Below are 25,402 nucleotides of genomic sequence, written 5' to 3' on the forward strand. Positions count from 1 at the left end.
ACAGGCAGATATTTCAAAATTAAAAAAGAGCAACTCTCTGTATGAAAGGCCCTCACTACCAAGGTCACCTCAGGGGTACAATATTCCACCATCCCACCAACCAAAGGAGTGTAGTCAATTGCAATAATGTGAATAGGGTTAGCAAGAGACAAAATGGGCACACCTAGGGAAAGGGCGAATTTGTGGTCAATAAAATTAGAAGCGGCGTTGTGGCGTCTATGGTTTAAGGTAGGCCTGTAATTCTGTCACGATTCTATAGGGATAGTGCAGCCCTAAGCTCCACCCACTCCTATACAGTCCTGATCAAAAGTTTAAGACCACTTGAAAAATGGCAAAAAATCATACTTAGCATGGCTGGATCTTAACAAGGTTCCAAGTAGAGCTTCAACATGCAACAAGAAGAAATGGGAGTGAGTCAAAAAATTTTGAGCATTCAATTTAATGAAAACAACGAATAAACTGAAACAGGCTGTTTTTCAGCTGATCAAAAGTTTAGGACCACATGACTTTAAAAGGCCAAATCTGTGCAAAGATGTGGATTCATTGTCATTTTCTGTCAGGTAGTCACACGTTGTGATGGCAAAGGTAAAAAAACTCCCTTTTTGAACGTAATCGGGTTGTTGAACTGCATAAGCAGGGTCTCTCACAGCGCCCCATCGCTGCTGAGGTGGGACAGTCATTGGAATTTCTTAAATTCTTAAATGATTCTGAGGGTTATGGAACAAAAAAGTCAAGTGGAAGACCCAAAAAAATGTCATCAGCACTGAGCCGGAGGATCCAATTGGCTGTCCGTCAAGACATTGGACGATCCTCGACCCAAATTAGGGCCCTTACTGCAGCCCCATAACCATCAGACGGCATCTGAGACTGAAGTACTTCAAAAAAAAAAAAAGTCTTCAAAGACCTTGTCTCCTTGAACGCCACAGAACTGCTCGTTTGGACTTTGCAAGAGAGCATCTAACATGGGACATTCAAAGGTGGAAGAAAGTTTTATTCTCTGATGAGAAAAAGATGTAACCTTGATGGTCCTGATGGTTTCCAATGTTACTGGCATGACAAGCAGATCCCACCTGAGATGTTTTCTACACGCCACAGTGGAGGGGGCGCCATAATGGTCTGGGGTGCTTTTTCCTTCAGTGGAACAATGGAGCTTCAGGAAGTGCAGGGGCGTCAAACGGCCGTTGGCTATCTCCAGATGTTGCAGAGAGCATTCCTCATGACTAAGGGGCCCTCGTCTGTGCGCTGACTGGGTTTTTCAACAGGACAACGCTACAGTACACAATGCCCGCAGGACAAGGGACTTCTTCCAGGAGAATAACATCACTCTTTTGGCCCATCCTGCATGTTCCCCTGATCTAAATCCAATTGAGAACCTTTGGGGATGGATGGCAAAGGAAGTTTACAAAATTGGACAACAGTTCCAGACAGTAGATGGCCTTCGTGCAGCCATCTTCACCACTTGGAGAAATGTTCCCACTCACCTCATGGAAACGCTTGCATCAAGCATACCGAAACAAATTTTTGAAGTGATAAACAATAACGGTGGAGCTACTCATTACTGCGTTCATGTTTGGAAGTTGGATTTCTGTTTTGGGGGGGGGGTTATTTTTTTTTGGGAGGTGTGGTCCTAAACTTTTGATCAGCTGAAAAACAGCCTGTTTCAGTTTATTTGTTGTTTTCATTAAATTGAATGCTCAAAAAATGTTTTGACTCACTCCCATTTCTTCTTGTTGCATGTTAAAGCTCTACTTGGAACCTTGTTAAGATCCAGCCATGCTAAATATGATTTTTTGCAATTTTTCAAGTGGTCTTAAACTTTTGGTCAGGACTGTATCTACCTACTTGCACGGTCCGTCCTAACTGACGGTGTGCAACTGGATGGCAGTCCCTAGCTTAAGTACGTGCAGCGGTCTACAGGGAGGAAACAAGGTAGGAGAAAACAAAAGACTAAGACAGAAACGTGAGTTACTAGGCTGGGTAGTAACCAAACAAGCAAATAACCAACCATAAGCAAAACCAGAATAAAATGGAAGCCGAGGTCAAGTACCAGGAGGTCATTTTAGTACAAAGGAATAACATAGGATCAAGGTCAAATACAAGCCGAGGTCAGGACCCAGGAGATCACGTCAGTACAAAAGAATTACACAGGATTGAGGTCAAAATACAAGTCAAGGTCAGGAGCCAGGAGGTTACGTTAGTACAGGAGAAGTAAGATCAATCACAAGCAACTTGTGGCCAGCAAGTTGCCTGGCAAATTGGCCAGACTGAATGATCATGTGACGTGGCCAGCGTCATGTGACCCTGCATCAGCCCAAGCCAAACCCTGAGCGCCGACTCATATCTGTCAGCACTCGTTCCTGCCCCTGCTCGTTGCCTAGGGGATGGAGGATGCTGGCCGCGCTGAGGAAGCAGGTGGCTCCTCCTCCCTCTTTATCAGCGGGACTCCGGCTGTGCTACAAGGAGGGAGCGCACCGCCAGTTCCCTGTTACAGCCGCTTAGCGGTGCAGTTATCTATTGTAAAGCCTTTTGTGGCATGCATTAGTGGGAAAAAAAAGTATTTACCTTTCAGTGTGCAGTTATCTGTTCTAAAGCCTTTTTTGGCGTGTATTAGTGGCAAAAGAAAGATATATTTGCCGTTTAGCGGTGTGTTGTATTAGTGGAGAAAGAAAAAATATATTTGCTGTTCAGCGGTGCAGTTATCTACTCTAAAACCTTTTGTGTCGTGTATTAGTGGAAAAAGTGAAATATATTTGCCGTTCAGTGGTGCAGTTTTATGTTCTAAAGCCTTTTGTGGCGTGTAATGGTGGAAAAAGAAAAAATATATTTGCCGTTCAGCGGTGCAGTTATATGTTCTAAAGCCCTTTTTGGCTTGTATTAGTGGAAAAAAATATATATTATTTGCAGTTTAGCGGTGCAGTTATATGTTCTAAAGCCTTTTGTGGCAAGTGGAAAAAAATAAGGGCCTATTTGTCGTTCATCAGTGCAGTTATATGTTCTAAAGTCCTATTTTGCGTGTATTAGTGGCACAAAAAAGTATTTGCCATTGTGTGGTGAAGTGAGAAAATTAAAGACTTTTTTAGGGTGTTTTAATTTCCTTTTTATTTGTTTGATCAAACAGTATGTCAGACAGAGAAGTGCCAGGCCCTGCACAGGGGAGTGGCAGAGGCCTAAATGTTTCTGGCGCAGTCAGCGGTCGCTGCAGAGTAAGGGGCCATGGCAGCAGGGGTAACTTTGAGAGGCCTGAGCTCCAAGTGTCAGCTAGCAGTCATGTCTTGAGTTGACCAGCAACCCAGTGGTTCTTGAATGGTTGACTCGATCTTCGACTTTGTCACAAGTGACATCAGACACCCCCAGCCAAGAGTCATTGGGTTCGTCAGACACAACTCTTAGTTGGCATGGCCCAGGAGCAGGCCCTGTGCCCTCACCTGTCCTCAACCTGCCTCTGTCCTTTTCTGTTCCCTCAGCCAGAGAAGTATTGTATGCTATGGGCTCAGCTCCACTATACAGTGAAGACAAGCTACTAGAAGACAGTCAGCAGCTACTGGCAAGCCAAGATGTGGAGGAGACATCCGCCACTTCCTCCACTAGGCGGGCAAGTAGTGATGAAAAGAGTGGCATGGAGGCTGGTGTTGTGAGCGTCACTGATGTCCTCCTGACCCAGAAACGGTTGAGGAGGACATCAGTGACGTGCAGACAGTATTCGATGATGATGATGTAGCTGATCACACTTGGGAGGCGGTGATGAAGGGGCTTCTTTTTTTTTTTCTTTATATAATAATGTTATATAAAATCCAGTGTCTCTATGATAAATCTGCAGTGTGGGAGCCCCGTGTGGCTTCTACACACTTTCAAAATAATCCTTCAGTGGGGCGAATAGATGCCGGATGACCGGGATGCTCCATGACCTTCCCAGGAGCTTTTATCGGGAGCAACGGTTCAATTCTGAGATGTCCGTATAGTGTGGGGGGAATCCAAAGACCCTTTCCATATCCGTGCACCACAGGATGTCCTTCTTCCCATCCATGATAACTGGGAACTTGTGATGTTTACCCTGACGAAGAGACCAGGGGCTGGTAGTTATGGTTTGAATCTTGAGGAACTTCACAACTCTTCCGGGGTCCAAGCAATCTAGAAGCTTTGTCTTCTCATTATCTGTAGCTACTAGAGGCTTGATCATGCCAGGCAGGTTCCCCTAGAAGAATCTAGCTCGATGAGCAGCCGATACCTCACTTGCATCAGTCTTGACAGGATTCGTCTCCAGGTGTAGAGAAATTGTTTTTTGGAATGCTTTCTCCATCGCAACCACATTCTCGAATAACCAGAAGACTGGCTGATTCTCTTCTGTCTAAGGCAACACTTTATTGAGTAATCGTGGAAAGTCAAAAAACAGTTGTCCACTGCCCCCATAAAGGCCTTTTCAGTGCGGATTAACCACAGATAAGTCATTACAAGGACTGCCGCCAATTATCAGATCGAATTGTCACCATTCTTCAATCTGTTTCCTGGTTATATTCTGTATGTCGCCCACATATGCAATGTGCCCTGGATGGCGTACCCGTTCTATCGTGACGGCGTCCTCACACACCTCTAATGCCATATATTTTTCAACGTTGATTCTAAGTTTTTTGAGTGCCAGTAATCCTGTCTGTCCTTTCCAACACAACCGGCACACTCTTGAAATACTCTCTTTTACTCTCAGTGTGTGATATGCTACTCGTCTTTTTTTCTTCTTCAAATTTTATTATAAATTCAAACAATACAATTCACCAAAAACAAAACATTATTATATTATTTTTCCCCTAATAAACCCTACCCCCCTGTTCATACCCAACCAACCCTCTCCCTTGTGAAGCGTTTCCCGTCCCCCCTCATCAATAAGTGAAAAAGGGGGGAATAATGAGGGAGTGTAGGCAGGAAAACCTTAAAACTTCAATTCTCCCCAAATTTTTGTCCATTTTTCCTCAGTATTTCTCTGCTTATATAGAATGTTTTAATATCTCTTAATCTTATTAACCAGGTTAATCCATGAAGTAATACTTGGAGTATTTCGAGAAAAACAAACCGTAGCAATGAAAAGTCTCGCCAAGAACATTATTTAAATAATAATGAATTGTCCCACTGTGTCCTCAGCCTCCTCTGCAGGGACAATTCACGGTGCCCCTCTAGCATACTACATGTGCAAGGCACGTCAGTGTCACGCTGTTCTGCACCTCGTTTGCTCCACAGACATGATCCATTTTTTGGGAGTTATTGTTCTGACGGATCAGAGGAAGGGCAAAATAATCAGTGACGTCAACACAAACTTACTGCTGACACCCTCTCCACTCTACAAAAAAATTTAGACTAGCACATTCATATTCATAGTCACAGGTGCATATCCATCAACCAAACATGGTTGATAAAAAAATGGCTGCACAACATTTCATATACAAACAATAGAAATGGGGATCATTCTAAATTAAAGTGGTAATATATCTACTATAAATGGAAAAATAGAAGCTCTTTGCACCTGTTTTAGACTGGACAACGCCCATCTGACTGGGGCTTCTGAGCAGAGTATAAATGTAGCTGGTTCCTACACTGCCCTGAAATTGTAGGTTTAGGTAAGTCCAAGAGAGGTGGTATATTAGTGTTAGGTACCCGTCTGCGGAAGCCAACTTGACGCCTGGTAAATGGGCCCGACACACGTTTGATCAAAAATGTGGGAAAAGAGCTTCTATTTTTTCCCTTTATAGTAGGTATAATACCACTTTAATTTAGAATGATCCCTATTTCTCAGCTCTATTGTTTGTATGTGAAATGTTGTGCAGCCATTTTTTATTACCCTCTCCACTCTGTTGGGGGCTTTACTTGTATAAACATTTAATAGAACAGGTTCTGTAGACATCTATGTGGAATCAGCTGACGACAGCGTAAAAGGAGTGCGCTTCTTCTTAAAGCTAACATTGACCTATAGTTCATACTTCAGTTATTTTGTCAGTTTTGGCCCTGTGACTGCACAAATAAGTAAAGTGTGCAGTGATTCTAAGAGCGACACCTGTCATCTGCATGTCACACGGACTCACAGTATTATTTCACCACCAAAGCAGACTCCCTATGCGTGTTACTGCAAGGCACAGTGTTCTAGACCACTATAAACGCTCTCTGCAGCCAGGAAATAGCCGTTTTATAACGAAATTTGCCGCAAATATATTTGGATCTAACCAAATTTTTTCAACTAAATCCGGCTAACTCGCGAATCGAATTTTTTGAAATTTTGCTCATCTCTAGTTAATATAAATGTCCTCTGTGTATTTATTTCTAGGTTCTTAACATTGTACATTCATACCACTGTTATGAAACTGCTTTGTTCATGTAATATGCTTGGTTCACCAGCAGGTACAGCATATATGGCAGAGAGAGAGATTTCTAGATAGAATGGAACTCAACAATCCATTCTCCCCCTTTTGGGCAGAAGTAGGCCAGTCCTGCTTCCTACCAGAGGGAGGGGTTGCAGTTCCAGTTTAGACTCATAGTGGAGCTAAGAAGACCTCCTGCAGCAGAAGTCTCAAAAGGGAAGTCGCTTATAGAGCATCAGGACTCCTTGCAAAATTACCCACTGAGTGTCAGGAGGGGGTCAACAGCCAAAGGCACCCCAATCCAGAGATACCAAAACCGACCAAAATTCTAGATACCAGACACAAGCAGAGTTTAGTACAGCAGAGAGGGAAAGCAGAATACTCAAGTTTGCCTGCCAGTTTATGCTAAAACCTGCTGGAACCAAGAGAAAGCCTGAATATTGTCTATTATAAGTTGAGGCAAGTAAAGTTGTTGAACTTTATAAGAGTCTGGACTTGACTTATTCACCAACATTACTCATCCCCTTTATTGCTTCGGAGCTAAACTCTGGGAATCATCGGTATCCAGGTAGGAGCACCATGCCACTTGGCATTTCTGTAAACCTGGTACATGATTGGCCCTTGGGGACGGCACATTTCAACAGTGTCTGACAAATGGCCACTCATTTTGTGTAATAGAGACACTATAAGTAGATTATAGGGAGTATATTTTGGAGATTTTGATCAAGGAAGGCATGTGAGGGTGAGATAATGGTCACCCAGAGATGTCTTTTTAAAGGGGTTGTCTCACATCAGAAAGTGGAATTTATCATGTAGAGAAAGTTAATATAAGCCACTTACTAATGTATTATTATTATCCATATTCCTTCCTTTGCTGTCTGGATTCATTTTTCCATCACATTATACACTGCTCATTTCCATGGTTACGACCTCCCTGCAATCTATCAGTGGTGGTCATGCTTGAACACTATAGGAAAAAGCACCATGGTTACAGGGTGCAGGGTGGTTGTAACCATAGAAACAAGCAGTTTATAATGTGATGGGAAAATGAATCCAGCCAGCAAAGGAAGCAATATGGCTAATAACAATACATTAGTAAGTGCCTTATATTAACTTTCTCTACCTAATACATTCTATTTACATTACAAAACCCTGCAAATAAAACTATTTTTTTTTGTATATGAACAGTCAGCTTGTTTTATTTTTAAACTTCAAGTTTCTACAGTTCTGAGCTTATTGCCAAGACCCTAATAATATACATTCTGCTCCAAATTCTGAGCAATTGCAAATTTTTTCTTCTAAAAAGCAGTTTAAATTTACTGTTTGGAATTTAGTACATCAGTTCATTACACCCGTGTTACAGAATGCATTGCATATTACTGCATGATAACAGGTAGTTACAGCAAAAGCAATACTGCAATAATGCTATTTTTTTTGCCTGTGTTATAGAACACGTTATTTTTAATGCAATAAACATGTTATATTACTGAAAGTTACTGTGTAGTTCAAAGAATTTGACTGCAAACATTGAATTGTTATACCCGTGTTGGTGAACACATGACTACAACAGACCAAGTACACATTTTACTGCAAAAAATGATTTATTTTCTAAGAAAATTATCAATACCAGTTTGCAGTATGTGGAAGGAGAGTGACATTTTTTTATGCCTTTAAACTGCAAAAAAACCACTTGCAATTTTGCTAGTACCATTTAATAACCTACATAATAATGGTGTACCAAAACCCAGGACTTTTCATTTATAGACCTCATAATTAAATATGTGGAAAAGACCCAGGCCTCATCATCCAAGAGTCAGAATATGGGTAGTAGCAGCAATAGCAACACCAGCCATCCGACTAGTAGTAGTAGTAGAAGAAGACCACAGTTTTTTCTGGCTTCCAATAGGCGGTACATTTTTATTGAGGGCAATGAAAATTTGTGGACAGGATGGCTCACTTGTCCTCTCAGTCACAGAAGGATAATGTACTGTAGATGTCACTTTTGAGTCTGATGCCATGCCTTGGGGCCAGGGGTCTCATCATTCCTCCTGCCCCTCCTCCACCTCAGGGAAGCCTTTCACTTGCATACTCTATGTCTTCACTGTTCCCTCCTAGTGGGGTGCTTCCTTTTTTAATCAAAAGAGGCATCAAAATCCCATGTGCTAAGGAAGATACTCAAGAGAGTCTCCAGGTGGATGATTTGTGTGAGAACAGTCAGCATTTGCATTGCCATAAGAAGGCGGTTCAGACGGAGGTGCAGGACCTCATGCATAGCTGTGTTGGTGGTGGTAGTAGTGGCACTTGTAGCCACAGTGGTGGCGGTAGAGGCAGTTGTAGCAACAGTGCACTTAGGGCAAATACAGAGTAGGGGATCAGGAGGGGGGACAAGGAGCCCATAATGACATATCACAGTCTGATAAAAGTGGCTGGGAGGGTGAGGGCGACGATTATGTGTTGGAAAGGACCTGGGAGCCAGATCAGGGTACTAAGGAGAAGGTGAAATTAGAGGAGGAAGGTGATGGTTGTGGCGGCCTCAATAAAGAGCAGAGGACATGTACAGAAAAACTTCCAAAAACCTGCCTGGGCCGAATATGCTTCTCTTACGGTGAGCTCAGGATCTGGTGATGTCACTGATACTTTGAGTATAGGCTCAAAATGTGCCAGACACATTAGCTACGCTCAGCCGCCACTAGCTTTGTTTGGAGTCTGCAATTTTTCTCCACAGTGCCAGAAGACAAAAGCATTGCCTTGTACAAGATCTGCAGGCTGAAAAAAAGCCAAACACCAATGTAGGCACCACAGCTTTTTTGCAGCACACAATGCAGCATCACCAGTTACTGTGGGAAAATAGAAGTGGCCATCAGTTAGAGCAACAAGAGTGTCCTCCTTCTCTTTTATGGCAGCTAGTCCACTTACATATGCAGTACAGTGTCCTTGTCATTGTCATCATCAGTTACTGGTTCTCCTCCTGCGACTGCACCTCAGCCAGTGAAAGGGATATGTGTGGCCAGTAAACCCTGTGTATGCGCTTGCTGTAGCTTTCGTGTGGGACCAGGAAGCCTCTACCTAACCTTCTCCAAGTCAACAACTGTCACCATTACCACAAGCAGGAGAAGATGCAGTAGCTGCAACAGCAGCAGTTTAGTATCAACAACATGATGAAGCCTGACTGATGCATATAAGCAATCAGTGAGTCAGTGACTTGCCACCTCAACATCCAGGTACTGTCCTTTGTCACCCTTTGTCCAATGTATCGTATACTGTTTCACTGACCCCATGGACTTCTAGGCAGCCAAATTTAAACAGTGGCTGGAATTGGCCCAGTATGCTCTCTCTCTTCTTTCTTGTCCAGCCTCTAGTGTCATCTGCAGCATTAGTCAATGGGGCTGGCGGCAATTCCAGTAGCATCCAGCAATACCGGTTCCAGAGAGCTCCAGCAGGCTGTTCTCTGCCAGAACTATGAACGGAAGTATGAAAAAGGCCTGAGCTGAACTGATAGTTCTAATATGACCCTGTTTATAGAAGAGGCCTCTATTTGGGAGATGCTATATGCTGGGATTTCCTGCACTATTCCAGATGTTTTGAGTGTTTGCATAAAGTTTTTATCTTCTGATGTAATCAGTGGCATAGCTAGAAATGACTGGGCCCCACAGCAAATTTTTGAATGGGGCCCCCCTCTCCCAGTAATTTTTTCGCAACCCCTTCCTTTTATGCCGCCCCCATTCCTGTGGCTAATAAAGATCGCTCTCTCAAATCAAGCCTGGCAGCTGTCCCATCTATTTCTTACACTGTCTATACTGTCACTGTATATAATTTCATTTCGTAATACTGTTGAGGGGGCCCTGACAAAATCTTTTGGTCCTCCTCCACCTGGATGGGCCACTTCTGTGTCAGGTCCCCAAATCAGCCGCTTCCCCTGCTTCCCCTATAGCTATGCCCCTATGTTTAATATATTTCCACCTTCCCTATTACCTGGTATAACACAGGGAGGGAGAGGTGTTTGTGTGTCTTTGATTGGCAGATAACTTGTGGTTGGGACAGAGAGCAAGCTGTATTGCTCTCCCTAGTTCACGTGCCATCCCTAATGGATCTTAGAGCAAAGCTTCTAGATAGGACGATCTCCAATCTTATGTCTATGGTATATCCACCTGATGGATACAGAAAGCAACTTACCTGGATTTTGAACCTTGTTCTTCTGAGGATCCATCAAGTCTAAGACTCAAACCATATCCTTCTGTTTATTTATGTGATGTGTAAACTATCCATATTGTTGTAGTAACATACTGGCTCCTAGTCTAATTTCTATGTGCCTCGCTTTGGTGAGAACAAGTCCTAAGATAGGTGATGTCATGTGAGCAAAACCTAAAACGGACTCACACAGAAGAGATCCAACTCACCTAGATTACTTGCAGTCACGGTTCACTATGCATGGATTCCCACTTAACCAAAGGGTAGAACATGTGGAACAAACTATTGATCCAGCACTTTTAAAAACCAATGAATCTGTATTTATTCCAAGTATAAAAACGTACAGCAGTACAGCAAATTTCGACCGTCACCATGGAACAGCCTGCATATTTCAAACTTTTCACTCATTCTAAATCATTTGTTACACTACTGAAAGTATTTATATTTGGAATAAATAAAGATTAATCGGTTTTACAAAGTGCTGGATGAATAGTTTGTTCTACAGACTCACACTGTCAACTCCTCCTCGCTTTCTTATTCCCTACCATATTTCTCTTAATTCCAAAACGCTAGGGCAAATAAAAATCGTTGTGTTGTCTAAAGTTCAAAATCTAGTGGACACATTAGTGGTGCAGTTTACAAGCATTTTATAATGCTTTTTATTTTATCCACTGATCAAATCACAGACTTATAAATTACAGTATATGTTAGTCTATCTTAGTTTAAACTAAGACATTAAAAATGCATAAACAAAAAGTTTTTTTCCATTAGAATTTTACATATAGTATTACACATGAACATTAGTAAAATGAACAATAGAGCTTCCAACTAAAGTAGACATCTTGCTACCTACTTACCCATTATAATGGACTTGTATAGCCAATGTATCAAATGTTATGAAGCATAGAGTAGGCATAAGATAGAGAAGAACCTCTTTTCTGAAAGCAGTCATTTTTCTTTGCCTTGGCTGAATGGATTGCAGCTGTATTCTGTTACGTGAATCTAACCTAAAGGCAAAAAAGTACTTTAGATAACACTGTATATCTCCTCCCTTTATGTTCATATCATAAATAACTCACAAATAGACTCTAGAACTATCAATGTGTGCTATTGCAGCAATTAGTATCATACATTAACTACTATCAAGATTTTAAAAAAATAAGTTGATGATTCAACAACATTTCTTCATGAGAACCAGAAAAAAATGATAAAGAAGATAACAAATGCAAGTTAACAAATTATATGACACGTGATAATTTTCTGTTCTTTTGAGTTATCACTATGTGCAAAACAGAAACGTTGGTTCTTTTTAATGATGAAAAAAAATAAAGATATAAACTACTTTCACTTTTCATAAAACTGCATTGGGTACCTCTAGAAACCAATATCACAGGGCTTCTCACTCCTTTTCTACTGGGACCTCACCAGCTATAATGTGGTGATGCCACGGTTAGAGATGGCCTTGCGGTTTGCCCTGCGGTTGTTTTGCGGCGAAAATTGCTCGTTTGTGATTCGCCGAACATGCGAACATAGGGCGAAATTTACATGCGCCATATTCTTTTGCATTATGCCGAACTTTGACCCAGGACACATCCATCAGGTGGGACAGGACAGCCAATTGAGACGTTTCAGCACATGGACACACCCCCACCCTATAACAGCCATTTTACATTCTGTGTTTTGTCAGTGTAGGGAGAGGTTGCTTTGTGGAGCAGAGACACCAAACGCTAGCTAATAGGGGCACAAAACTCCATTTAAGGATTGGTATAGGTGTGCTATCGATAGGTGTAATATACGGAGGGGTGTGATATATTATACTTTCTAACATAGAAAGTATATTATAGTGCATTTGTATTGTGCAGCCGTTGTGTGCGGTTCTGCTGCGATACTGCAGCTATATAGAGGGATAAAACTCTATTGGAATAACTAATTGCAACTGTTGTGATATACCTGTTGCCCCCCCAAAAAACTGATTGAGGGGTGTGATATACCTATAATATAGTTTCTAACATAAAAAGCATATTATAGTGCATTTGTATTTTGCTGCAGTTGTGTGCAGTTCTCCTGCGATACCGCAGGTATATAGAGGGACAAGCATTATTGCAACAACTATTTGCAACGGATGTGAAATACATGTTGCCCCCCAAAAAAACTGATTGAGCGGTGCAATATACCTGCTTCTACAAAATACTGATTAAGAGATGTCGCGAACATAAAATTTTCCGTTTGCGAACGGCGAATGCGAATTTTCGCAAATGTTTGCGAACGGACGAACCAGGCGAACCGCCATAGACTTCAATAGGCAGGCGAATTTTAAAACCCACAGGGACTCTTTCTGGCCACAATAGTGATGGAAAAGTTGTTTCAAGGGGACTAACACCTGGACTGTGGCATGCCGGAGGGGGATCCATGGCAAAACTCCCATGGAAAATTACGAAGTTGATGCAGAGTCGGGTTTTAATCCATAAAGGGCATAAATCACCTAACATTCCTAAATTGTTTGGAATAACGTGCTTTAAAACATCCAGTGTGTGTATACGATCAGGTATGTGTCATGGTCTTACCTGCTTGCTGCTCTCCTTCGTTTGACATGTGCTGGCGGCCATCTTAGGTTTCTGGGTTTCTTGTAGCCTTCCACCCTGCGGCTCCTCCTTCCCCTGGGAGGAGCTGGATGCCTAGCTCATATATATAGGAGGTCTGTGGCTTCAGTTCCTTGCTTGGTCCTCTTGTGTTCACATGCTTCTAAGACTGCTGCTGCTTCTGGTTCCTGATCCTGGCTTCGTCTGACTACCCTGCTGGTTCCTGATCCTGGCTTCGTCTGACTACCCTGCTGGTTCCTGATCCTGGCTTCGTCTGACTACCCTGCTGGTTCCTGATCCTGGCTTCGTCTGACTACCCTTCTGGTTCCTGACCTCTGGCTTCGCAAAGACTCTGCTCGGTTTCACCATCCGTTTGGACTTTTGCTTTACAGCTTTATTTTCAATAAAGCCTTCTTATTTTCACTTATCTCTTGTTGTACGTCTGGTTCATGGTTCCGTGACATTAGGACCAAGCCATGAATTCTGACGGTACAGGGCCATCCTCGCTACCCACGCTGGTTGCCAGACTTGATCAGCAGGATCACCTGTTGGGTCGGTTCGCTGTGGCGTTGCAAACCCTGCTTGAACGCACGGCTCATTTCGCTCCCGTTGCCGATGGGTCGGTTGTCGCTCCTGGGCTCGCTCCTACTGCCGCTCCGGTTGTTGCGCCAGAGTCTTCCCCGACACCTGTTGTTGCGCCTGCGGTGTTTCGGGGTATGACCGGTTCTGCCCCTCTTCCACAGCGCTTTGGGGGAGAGCCAACTCAGTGCCGAGGTTTCCTTAACCAGGTGGGCATTTATTTCGAGTTGCTGCCACATGCCTTTCCTACTGAGAGATCAAAGGTGGGCTTCTTGATCTCGCTGCTCTCGGACAAGGCCTTGGCCTGGGCCAGCCCTTTATGGGAGAACAACAATCCGGTGGTTGCCGAGTTTTCCGGTTTTGTTGCTTCTCTTCGGAAGGTATTCGATGTGCCGGCTCGTGCTGCCTCTGCTGCGAAGCTCCTTATGTCCATCAGACAGGGTTCACGATCCGTAGCTGAATACGCCATTGAGTTTCGTACCCTGGCAGCAGAGGTGGGCTGGAATAATGAGGCTCTGGTCGCTGCTTTCTCTCATGGTCTCTCGGATGCCTTGAAGGATGAGGTTGCAGCTAAGGACCTACCAGTTGAGCTCGAGTCTCTTATTTCTTTCCTGATTTTGATTGACACCAGACTCAGGGAGAGACCTTCCTTTAAGGAGAACCTGCGGAGGTCTTTTAACAGATTGGTGCCTACGTTTGCTGTCCCACCCGTGCCTCCCTCTCCTCCCACGCCTCCTGGGGATGACTTGTCTGGGGGTTAACCCATGCAGCTGGGGTTTGCTCGCCTGTCCGAGGGGGAGAGGGCACTCCGGAGACGCGAGGGCCGATGCATGTACTGTGGTCTCGGTGGGCATTTTCGGTTGGCATGTCCGAACCGTCCGGGAAACGCTCGTACCCTGAGATCCTGTCGGGGGCAGATCTTGGGTGGAGTCTCCTCGTCCCCGGTTTCCCGTGTTGACAAACCACTGATCACTGTTGTCCTCTCCTGGGTCGGGGGCTCGGTGACGACCCAGGCGTTGGTGGACTCTGGTGCTGGTGGTTTGTTCATTGATAGTGTGTTCGCTGCCGCCAATTCCATTCCTCTGCAGGCTCGAGGTTCCCCACTGGCTCTTGAGGCGATAGACGGCAGACCCCTTCTGCCGCCACACGTGACTCATGAGACCCTTCCAGTGGGGATAGCCATTGGTGCCGTTCACAGAGAGTCGGTCTGCCTCCAGGTTATTTCGTCTCCACACTACTCGGTGGTCTTGGGGTACCCCTGGCTCCAGAAGCATAATCCGACTTTCGATTGGAGATCGGTCGAGATCCTCTCGTGGTCACCGCAGTGTGGGGCTAGTTGCATCCATGGGTCTGTCAAGTTGCTGTGTACTTCCTCGGACTCTCTGTTGCCTCCTGAATACGAGGAGTACCGGGATGTATTCGATAAGGTGCGCGCGGTTGCCCTACCTCTGCACCGCCCATACGATTGTGCCATAGAGTTACAATCTGGTGCCGTTCCTCCTCGTGGCAAAGTCTATCCACTGTCGGTAGCGGAGAATGAGGCCATGGAGGAGTACGTGAGGGAGGCGCTTTCACGCGGACACATTCGCAAATCTTCGTCCCCGGCAGGGGCTGGATTTTTCTTTGTGAAAAAGAAGGGCGGTGAGTTGAGGCCTTGCATCGATTACAGGGGTCTCAATCGCATCACGATCAAGAACGCTTACCCGATACCCTTGATTTCCGAGCTGTTCGATCGCCTTAAAGGGGCCACGGTCTTTACCAAACTCGACCTGAGGGCGGCATATAACCTGGTAAGGATCAAGGCGGGCGATGAGTGGAAGACCGCGTTTAACACCAGGACCGGTCATTACGAATCCTTGGTTATGCCCTTTGGGTTGTGCAATGCGCCCGCAGTCTTTCAGGAATTCATCAACGATGTTTTCCGTGACCTGTTGCAGCAGTGTGTGGTAGTCTATTTGGATGACATCTTGGTATATTCTGAATCCATGGAGGCCCACATTCTGGATGTCAGACGAGTGTTGCAACGGTTACGAGAGAACAAGCTGTTCGGTAAGCTTGAGAAATGCGAATTTCACCGATCCCAGGTAACCTTCTTAGGTTACATCATTTCCGCTGAGGGGTTCTCCATGGATCCTGAGAAGGTTTCGGCTGTCTTACAGTGGCCCCAGCCCAGTGGTCTTCGTTCCCTGCAGCGCTTTTTGGGCTTCGCCAATTATTATCGGAAGTTCATCAGGGACTTTTCCATGCTGGCCAAGCCTCTCACGGATCTGACCAGGAAGGGCAGTAATTCCCAGGTCTGGCCGCTCGAGGCCATCCGAGCTTTTGAGGCCCTAAAGTCCGCCTTTGTGTCGGCTCCGATTCTGTCGCATCCCAACCCTGGGTTGCCCTTTGTCCTCGAGGTGGACGCGTCTGAGACGGGAGTAGGCGCCCTTCTGTCTCAGCGTAGAACACCAGAGGGTCCTCTGCTTCCTTGTGGGTTTTACTCCCGGAAACTGTCTTCCGCGGAGTGCAACTATCAGATTGGTGACAGGGAGTTATTGGCCATCGTGCAGGCCCTTAAAGAATGGAGGCACTTGCTCGAGGGTTCGGTGGTTCCGGTTCTCATCCTGACGGACCACAAGAATCTGACCTACCTTTCTGAGGCCAAGAGATTGACACCACGTCAGGCCAGATGGGCTCTGTTCTTGTCACGTTTTAATTACGTGGTCTCCTACCTACCCGGTTCCAAGAACATCAGGGCGGATGCCTTATCACGGCAGTACTCCGAGCTGTCCAGGGAGGAGTCGATTCCGACTTCGGTCATACCTCCGAATCAGATCCTGGCCGCCATTCGCACCAGCCTGACCTCTCCCCTGGGTGAGCAGATTTTGGCGGCTCAATCTGGTGCTCCCTCTGGGAGACCCAACGGCAGATGTTTTGTGCCTGAGGAGTTGCGCACTCGGTTGTTGCGAACCTACCATAACTTCAAGACCGCGGGGCATCCTGGAAAGAATCAGCTGTCCTGGGCTGTTTCACATCTGTTCTGGTGGCCTTCCCTACGTTCCGACATCGCCGCATATGTAGCGGCATGCTCCGTTTGTGCCCAGAGTAAGTCCCCTCGGCACCTTCCGTTGGGCCTTCTGCAACCCATAGCCACCGGGGAGCGCCCATGGTCACACCTGGGGATGGATTTCATTGTGGACCTCCCTGCATCCCGAGGCCATACGGTCATTCTCATGATTGTGGATCGGTTTTCCAAAATGTGCCACTGTGTTCCTCTCAAGAAGTTACCCTCTGCACAAGAGTTGGCCACGATTTTTGCCAGGGAGGTCTTCCGGTTGCACGGTTTGCCTAAGGAGATTGTGTCGGATCGGGGGAGTCAGTTTGTGTCCAGGTTCTGGCGCGCCTTTTGCTCCCAGTTGGGGATTCATCTCTCCTTCTCCTCGGCCTACCATCCTCAGTCCAATGGGGCCGCAGAACGATCCAATCAGGCCTTGGAGCAATTCCTTCGTTGCTATGTCTCCGATCACCAAGACAATTGGGTTGACCTCCTGCCTTGGGCTGAGTTTGCCAGGAACACGGCAGTGAACTCTTCCTCTGGGACGTCTCCCTTCATGGCCAATTATGGGTTCCAACCTGCCGTGTTACCGGAGGTATTCTCTCCCCAGGATATTCCGGCTGTGGAGGATCACCTTTCCGTCCTACGTGCTTCTTGGGTACAGATCCAGAAGTCCCTTGAGGTCTCTGCGCAGCGCCAGAGACTCCAGGCTGATCGCAGACGAGCGCCTGCTCCTTCCTACCAGGTCGGAGACCGTGTATGGTTGTCCACCCGCAACCTCAACCTTCGAGTGCCCACTCCCAAGCTGGCGCCTCGCTTTGTTGGTCCCTTCCGAGTGCTTCGCAGGGTAAACCCGGTAGCCTATGCCCTTGCGCTTCCTCCTGGCATGCGGATCTCCAACGTGTTTCATGTCTCCCTGTTGAAGCCACTGGTGTGTAATCGTTTCACTTCCTCGGTTCCTCGGCCTCGTCCGGTCCAAGTGGGCAATCGTGAGGAATATGAGGTGAGCAATATCCTGGACTCACGCCTGGTCCGCGGTCGGTTGCAGTTTTTGGTCCATTGGCGTGGTTATGGTCCAGAGGAGCGTTCCTGGGTTCCCTCCGCAGATGTCCATGCTCCTGCCTTGCTCCGAGCCTTCCACGCACGCTTCCCTCAGAAACCGTTTTGTGCTCCGCGGAGGAGGGGCCCTTGAGGGGGAGGTACTGTCATGGTCTTACCTGCTTGCTGCTCTCCTTCGTTTGACATGTGCTGGCGGCCATCTTAGGTTTCTGGGTTTCTTGTAGCCTTCCACCCTGCGGCTCCTCCTTCCCCTGGGAGGAGCTGGATGCCTAGCTCATATATATAGGAGGTCTGTGGCTTCAGTTCCTTGCTTGGTCCTCTTGTGTTCACATGCTTCTAAGACTGCTGCTGCTTCTGGTTCCTGATCCTGGCTTCGTCTGACTACCCTGCTGGTTCCTGATCCTGGCTTCGTCTGACTACCCTGCTGGTTCCTGATCCTGGCTTCGTCTGACTACCCTGCTGGTTCCTGATCCTGGCTTCGTCTGACTACCCTTCTGGTTCCTGACCTCTGGCTTCGCAAAGACTCTGCTCGGTTTCACCATCCGTTTGGACTTTTGCTTTACAGCTTTATTTTCAATAAAGCCTTCTTATTTTCACTTATCTCTTGTTGTACGTCTGGTTCATGGTTCCGTGACAGTATGATGTTGTATCGATCAGGTAGTGCAAGGGTTACGCCCGCTTCACAGTGACAGACCAAACTCTGACAGACCAAACTCCCCGTTTAACGCACCGCAAACAGTCCATTTGCTCAACCGCAAACTCCCCATTTGCACAAAGTTGGATACCAAGCTTGCCATGTCCCTTTCCTGATCACTCGGTGCTCGACTGGTTGGTCTGTCGATCATGTGACGCTGGCCACGTCACATGACCCTCACTCCCCACTATAAATACAGGCAGCCTGCTGGCCACAGGTTGCCTGTTAATTTAGGTTCCACCTGTGATTTGGTCTTTCCTGCCGTACTTACCTCCTGCTGAATTCCTGACGATCCTCTGCCTGCTCCTTGTGTACTTTGCTGCTCTCCTGGTATTTATGACCCCGGCTTCTCCTGACAATTCTCTGCTTGCTCCCTTTGTACTTTGTAGCTTTCCTGGTATTGACTCGGTCAGTTCACGTCCTGTTGTTTGTCTGTCTGTCATCCCTGCACTTATTCCAAGTTAGGGATTGCCGTCCAGTTGTCCCCTGTCATTAGGACTCACGAGGCAAGTAGGCAGGGCCAGGGGTAAGGGTGAAGCGCAGTGGTCACTTCCCTTCCCCCTGTGTGTGTGTGTACGCGACCGTAACAGATTAACAGGCCCAATAACCACTGTATTATGAATCCTCTGGTGACCCTGACTGACCATGTCTCTAATCTGATGCAGAGGGTGCAGGAGTTAGGGGAAAAACTCAGTTCTTTTGAGTTAGGGCAAGGTTCTTCCACTCCTCAGGCCTCCAGTCCGCATTTTGAGCCCCAGATTAAGCTCCCAGAACCCTTTTCTGGAGACCGGAAGAAGTTTCTCTCTTTTAAGGAGAATTGTAAACTTTACTTCCGTTTGCGCCCCGTGTCCTCTGGCCCCGAGAGTCAACGCGTGGGCATTATCATTTCCCGATTACAGGGTGATCCCCAGGACTGGGCGTTCTCTTTACCTGCTGGCGCCAGTTGTTTATATTCTGTGGAGGGGTTCTTTCAGGCCCTGGGTACACTCTATGATGAACCAGACAGGGCTCTAGTAGCCGAGACGGCGCTAAAGGCACTGGTTCAGGGCAATCTACCAGCGGAGGATTATTGCACCTTATTTAGAAGGTGGTGTGTCCCCTCAGGATGGAACGAACCAGCCCTGAAGAGTCAGTTCAGGTCATAAATTAAATTAAAGGATCTTCTGGTCAGTTATCAACTTCCAGAGACCTTAGAGGAGATGATGACCCTTGTTGTCCGACTCGACCGAGGCCAGAGGCCTATCCCAGAGACAATGCTGAGGTCTCCACCGAGGAACCCATGCAGGTTGGCATAACCCGAGGGAATCTTCGCTGCAGACGTGGAGAATGCTTTTACTGTGGAGATCCTGACCATTGGATCAACCAGTGTCCTAAGAAGGTCCTCTCTGTCAAGTCTCTTAAGGCAAGGCAACCTAAAGACCAGGTACACCCTGAATTTTCTAAATGTAAGCTTTTGGTACCCATTACGATTTCTCTGGGAGTAGATAAATGGCCAGGTAAGGCCTTTATTGATTCTGGCTCAGCGGCTAGCTTTATTGACTCTAAGTATGCTGTAAGATTGGGTATTCCTATGTTTGCCTTACCAACTCCTATCCATGTCATGGCTATTGATGCTACTCCTCTTATTGGTGGTACAGAGAGCTTATGTACCTCGGAGATTTCTCTAACCGTGGGTGTGTGCCACTCAGAGAGATGTTCGCTTTTAGTCCTGGAGAACCTACCGGCTGAGGTGGTACTAGGGTTGCCTTGGCTCCGACTACATAACCCCACTATAGATTGGTCCAATGGGGAGTTGGTGAGATGGGGGCCTAAGTGTGACTCGTGCTTGTCCGTGGTACAGGCTGGGGTCTCAGTAAAGTTTCATACTTTACCCACTGTTGTTATGGAATATTCTGATGTATTCTCATCACCAACCCCGGAGGTTCTACCCCCCCATAGACCTTATGATTGTACCATAGAGCTAGTAGAGGGGGCCAAGTTTCCTAAAGGACGAATTTATAATCTTTCTATGCCCGAACGCAAGGCCATGGAAGATTATATTAAGGAGAGCCTTGGTAAAGGGCATATTAGACCTTCTGTCTCTCCTATGGAGGCGGGGTTTTTCTTCGTTAAAGGGAATCTGTCACTAGCATATTAACAATTTTTTTTTTTTATGAATCCATGTGTAATAAAGTACCTTGTATCCATATGTCTTGTTCTTTTTATTGTGAGTCTTGTCATTTCTTTAAAAAAACACTTCTTATGATATGCAAATCCGATCCTCCTCTCGCCTGCAACCGAAATCCCGCGCAGGCGCAGTGTCGGCGATTTAGCTGGCTGAGGAAACAGCTAACACGTCACTGGGATCGGCGCATGCCCAGTGACTCTGTTGAAGCTGTTGCCCTCAGTAGTCTTATCATAGCGCAGGCCCAGGAAATCGCCAGCACTGCGCCTGCGCGGGATTTCGGTTGCAGGCGAGAGGAGGATCGGGGGTGTTTGCCGCTGAGCACGGTGCTGGGGGTGGGGGGAGCACTTAGCCTCGCCTCTGGGAGGCGATTTAGCTGAACTTGGAGGAGTTATTAGTTTTCAAATTTAGGCGGACACGGCACTTCAGAGGGGCGTTCCTGGGCACCGTGGAGAAAGAATAACGCCCCTCTGGGCTCCTTACAGCTTCATTTGCATATCATAAGAAGCGTTTTTTTGAAGAAATGACAAGACTCACAATAAAAAGAACAAGACATATGAATATAAGGTACTTTATTACACATGGATTCATAAAAAAAAAAAATTGGATAATATGCTAGTGACAGATTCCCTTTAAGAAAAAAGATGGTGGTCTTAGGCCATGTATCGATTACCGGAGATTAAATAAAATCACTGTCCAGAATAGATACTCCCTCCCATTGATTCCGGATTTATTTAACCAGGTTCTGGGGGCAACCTGGTTTTCCAAAATTGACCTGAAAGGGGCATACAATCTAATCCGAATCAAGGAGGGAGACGAATGGAAGACGGCGTTCAATACTCCGGTAGGACACTTTGAATATCAGGTGATGCCTTTTGGACTCAGCAATGCCCCAGCTGTGTTCCAAAACTTCATGAATGACATTCTTAGGGAGTTCTTAGGTAAATTTGTTATTGTCTATCTTGACGACATTTTGATATTCTCTCCTGACTTCGAATCCCATGTGTCTCATGTTAAACAAGTATTAGAGGTGTTGAGGGAGAATCTGCTATCCGCTAAACAAGAGAAATGTGTCTTTGGTGTACAGGAGATTCTGTTTCTAGGGCATGTTCTGACTCCTCACGCCTTCAAGATGGATCCTGGTAAGGTACTAGCAATTAAGGAATGGGTAAGACCTTCATCCTTAAAGGCCTTACAACGGTTCTTAGGTTTCGCCAATTACTATCGTAAATTTATTATGAATTTTTCCGTAATTGCTAAACCGTTGACCGACCTTACTAAGAAAGGGGCGGATTTGGAGAATTGGTCTACTGAGGCCATTTCTTCATTTGAAAAATTAAAAAAGGCATTCAGTAGCGCTCCCATTCTGATCCAGCCTGATCAGGAGAAACCTTTTATTGTGGAGGTGGATGCGTCCGATGACGGTGCAGGAGCAGTCCTTTCACAAGGTCCTGCTAGCCTCACTAATCTGAGACCATGTGCCTTCGTCTCCAGGAAATTCTCTCCCACGGAGAGAAACTACGACATAAGGAATAGGGAGCTGCTGGCCATTAAATGGGCATTTGAGGAGTGGAGGCATTTTCTGGAGGGGGCAAGGCATTGTGAAACTGTTGTCACTGACCATAAAAACCTTATGTTTCTCGAGTCTGCTAAGAGGTTGAATCCCCGTCAAGCCAGATGGGCTCTGTTTTTAACTCGTTTAGATTTTTCCATTACGTTCAGGCCGGGAAGTAAAAATGTGAAGGCAGACGCATTATCTCGGAGCTTCCAGGCTTTTCAACCTACTGAGGTATCACCTGATTCCATCCTACCAGCAAAAATCTTCTTAGCAGCTCTTACCCAGGATATCTCGGCTCGCATTAGGTCTGAACAACATCTGGCACCGGTATCCACCCCAACAGATAAGTTGTTTGTTCCCGTACAATTTTGTCTCCAGCTGTTGGGTGAGTGTCACGATTCTGCCTTTTGTGGACATCCTGGTGTTGAAGGCACTAAGGATCTGGTTTCTAGATCTTATTGGTGGCCCACTCTAACTAGGGATGTCAAGTCCTACGTGTCAGCCTGTGAGGTTTGTGCCAGGTCCAAGACACCTAGGACTCGCCCTGCTGGTAACCTACGACCCCTACCCATTCCCAGTAGACCCTGGTCCCATATCTTGATGGACTTTATAACTGACCTACCGCCGGCGGAGGGTAAGACTGTAGTTTGGGTAGTGGTCGATAGGTTTAGCAAGATGGTCCATTTCATTCCCCTGTCTAAACTCCCGAATGCCAAAAACTTGGCGTCTATTTTTGGGAAAGAAATTGTTCGATTGCATGGTATCCCGGAAAATATTGTTTCTGACAGGGGAGTGCAGTTTGTGTCCAAATTCGGGAGGGCCTTCTGTCAAAAATGTAAAATTTCATTGTCTTTTTCCTCTGCCTACCACCCTGAGAGTAATGGGCAGACTGAACGCCTTAATCAGTCTGTCGAACAATTCTTGAGGTCATATGTAGCTGATGACCAGTAATTATGGGTGAAATTTCTTCCATTGGCTGAATTTGCTTTGAATAACCGTGTCAATTCTTCTGCTGGGGTTTCACCTTTCTTTTGTAACCATGGTTTCCATCCCCGTTTTCATTCTGGGTCATCCGTCTCCTCCTCTAACCCTGAGGCGGATAGGCTCTCCTCTGAACTGTGCACAGTTTGGGCCCGGGTTCAATCGAACTTAAAAAAGGCTCAAAGTTCTCAGAAACTCAAGGCCGATAGGAGACGTTCAAGGGGGGTGAATTTTCAGGTTGGGGATAAGGTATGGTTGTCATCCAAGAATCTCTCTCTTAAGGTAGATTCTAAAAAGTTTGCTCCTAGTTTTATTGGACCATATAAGATCACGGAAGTGATTAACCCGGTATCTTTTAGGTTGGAGCTGCCCGAGTCATTTCACATTCATAATGTGTTCCATAAGTCTCTACTTAAAAAATATTTTGAACCGGTAGTACCATCGAAAGCCTCGCCTCCGCCGGTTCTTGTTAATGATGCTGTCGAGTATGTGGTGTCTAAAATAGTGGATGTCAGGAAGGTGCGTAATTCCTTGCAGTACCTGATTCACTGGAAGGGGTATGGACCTGAAGAGAGATCTTGGGTACCTGCCAGGGAGGTTCATGCTCCTAGACTTGTTCGAAAATTTCATTTAGAACACCCTGAAAAGCCATCGCCTGAAGTCTTGGGTCCGGTGGCCCCTCTTAAAAAGGGGAAGTACTGTAACGGGGTTCCAGTAAAGGTGCCCTCGATCCCCCATTACCCGCAGACCTGTTGCTTAGCTTTGGGAATGAGGATCTGTGTTTGACCTCATTCCCAGGGCGGCGTTACTAGCTGGGTGGCTCCCTGCTCCTAAGTCTGCCTTGAGCGCCGAGCTGATCACTCGGTGCTCGACTGGTTGGTCTGTCGGTCATGTGACGCTGGCCACGTCACATGACCCTCACTCCCCACTATAAATACAGGCAGCCTGCTGGCCACAGGTTGCCTGTTAATTTAGGTTCACCTGTGATTTGGTCTTTCCTGCCGTACTTACCTCCTGCTGAATTCCTGACGATCCTCTGCCTGCTCCTTGTGTACTTTGCTGCTCTCCTGGTATTTATGACCCCGGCTTCTCCTGACAATTCTCTGCTTGCTCCCTTTGTACTTTGTAGCTTTCCTGGTATTGACTCGGTCAGTTCACGTCCTGTTGTTTGTCTGTCTGTCATCCCTGCACTTATTCCAAGTTAGGGATTGCCGTCCAGTTGTCCCCTGTCATTAGGACTCACGAGGCAAGTAGGCAGGGCCAGGGGTAAGGGTGGAGCGCAGTGGTCACTTCCCTTCCCCCTGTGTGTGTGTGTACGCGACCGTTACAGTCGGACCTCTTACTTCCAATTTGGGGCACTGCGCGTGCGCCGTGCAATGTACTGTGCCACCAGATATGAGTGGTGTGTTAAGTAGTACTATTCCTATCAGTTTATTCCCTGTTACGTCCCCTATCAGGGGACGTGTATGGAATAGATTTTAGGAACCGTGAGATGGAAAAAGATGCTTGGTCTGTCCTCTTACTTCCAATTTGGGGCACTGCACGTGCGCCGTGTAATGTACTGTGCAATCCCAATATGAGTGGTATGTTAAGTAGGACTATTCCTATCAGTTTAATCCCTGTTACGTCCCCTATCAGGGGACGTGTATGAAAAAGAGTTTAGACAACAGCAAAGAGTTGTCAATAGTTGACACACTCATGACATAAATCGTATTCCTCTATGCGTCAATCTTGGTGTAGTGATGACTGTGCTCGTGCGCACGTTTGGGAGATTGCAGGCGATGGGGGTTTTTCAAAACCTATGGTCGTCCTGAGGTAGTTCAGTGACAGTTAAGTGACCCAGAAAACAATGATTCTGCAGTGTGGCACCATTTTTGGCCTAGTAGGCTTTAATGATCACCTTAGATGATCACAAAGAAAATTAATATTTTTTCTATGCAAAATTATCCAGCCGATCGCTTTTGGTCTGCTCACAATGAAGAAACGACCTTATCATCTGGGGTGTGCCAACATTGCCATTGCCAACACACTCATAGAGGTGGTCGCTTCATTGTAATACGCAAGCCCCTTCACCACAACAAGGTAACGATCACGAAGGGGAATTGACACATGTATGTGCCTTTTTTTTGTTTTGTTTTTGCAGCCACAGTGCAGCACCAGAGGCCAGAAAAATTAGGCATGTACATGTAGTGTACGGGAACTGTAATACCCGTCACTACTAAAGT

The sequence above is a fragment of the Bufo bufo genome, chromosome 7 (assembly GCF_905171765.1).
Source record: "Bufo bufo chromosome 7, aBufBuf1.1, whole genome shotgun sequence".
Classification (NCBI taxonomy): Eukaryota; Metazoa; Chordata; class Amphibia; order Anura; family Bufonidae; genus Bufo; species Bufo bufo.